Source organism: Felis catus, chromosome D3 (assembly GCF_018350175.1).
Source record: "Felis catus isolate Fca126 chromosome D3, F.catus_Fca126_mat1.0, whole genome shotgun sequence".
NCBI lineage: Eukaryota > Metazoa > Chordata > Mammalia > Carnivora > Felidae > Felis > Felis catus.
This window is the reverse complement of record NC_058379.1, coordinates 70247006-70248184: the sequence shown is the minus strand read 5'-3', so window position 1 is coordinate 70248184 and position 1179 is coordinate 70247006. Positions and strand designations below refer to the sequence as shown.

General features: G+C 40.4%; 1 pseudogene; it reads right to left on the bottom strand.

Moving 5' to 3' along the window:
- Positions 1 to 444: 444 nt before the first annotated feature.
- On the bottom strand, positions 445 to 778 carry LOC123381099 (annotated as a pseudogene).
- Between the last annotated feature and the right edge of the window lie 401 nt (positions 779 to 1179).

The window sequence follows — 1179 nt, the reverse complement described above, 5'->3', positions numbered from 1 at the left end:
TGGTGAAACAAATGTGGGTTTGCCTGGTCAGCATTGCAGAGGGTGCCTTCAAGTTGAAAACTGGCCACATTTCCAGTTAGATTTCACCGAATCCAGTTTGGATTTCAGCATCCAAAGTTGATGACTTAGAAAACTTCCCTTATCATCTACTATCCCTTGTTAAGAGGAATTTGTTCACGTCTTTCCTTGTGCTAGAGGCACACATTGTGAGACACATTAAGGAAGTAATTTTATTACTGACATTCTTACTCTTGGAGTAATTGCTCTAGAATATATTTTTGAAAGCCTACCGTGATGACTTTTTTAAATGCATTTTACAATTTTTTTCTTGGTAGAAGAATCTATCCGAGTTCCTTTTGTGAAGAAAAATGACTTGTTCATTTTTTTTAAACAAAAATACAAGAGAACAACTCTGCACCTTTATTAATTTATTTTTCAGTTAGTTTAAATCCTTGAGGTGTACAGCATCACACGGATTCTGTGGCCAGTGGCTTTAGCAGGAAGTTTGCTTCAGAACTGGGCTGGGACCATCCCACTGTTCCCATGAGCACTAGCTACTTTTCTCCAGATTACTCTGGTTTTATTCAGTTCGCCACCAGGAGTCACTGTGCTGTTCTTTGCTTTGTACACACAAGCCCATCTCTTGCCTAGATAGAATCCAGTGTCATTTAGAACATAAACACCTTCAATTTTAAGAAGAGCTGTGTGCTCCCTCTGGTTCCAGAGACTCCAACTTATAGCCAGCAAAAATGGCTTTGGACCACAGCCTTCCAGACATATTTGTCATTTCAGGAGTCCTGCTCCCCGCACACCTCCACAGGTTCCAAGATGGCGGAGAGAGCGACGTGTTGTATTTTTATATTTCACTCACATTTTCTGAAGAAGATATGAAAAGCAACTGTCATCCTTACGTAAGTGTGGAAAAGGAATAGAATTTTATTTCATGCCAGCTGTGAAAATAACATTCAAAAAACATTACGCCAACAATGAGAAAAGGGAAATCAAACTGTTCAGTCATGAATTCAGCCCAGTGTGTACTTATTAGGGAGGAAAGGAGAAGTGAGAAGAAAATGTGAGAAGGAACATTCTGGAGCTCATTTTACTCTGTCCAAATGGGAGAGCTTGACTTGCCTCCACGGTGGTAAGCCCTTTAACAAACAGCCTGCAGCTCTGCTCTCT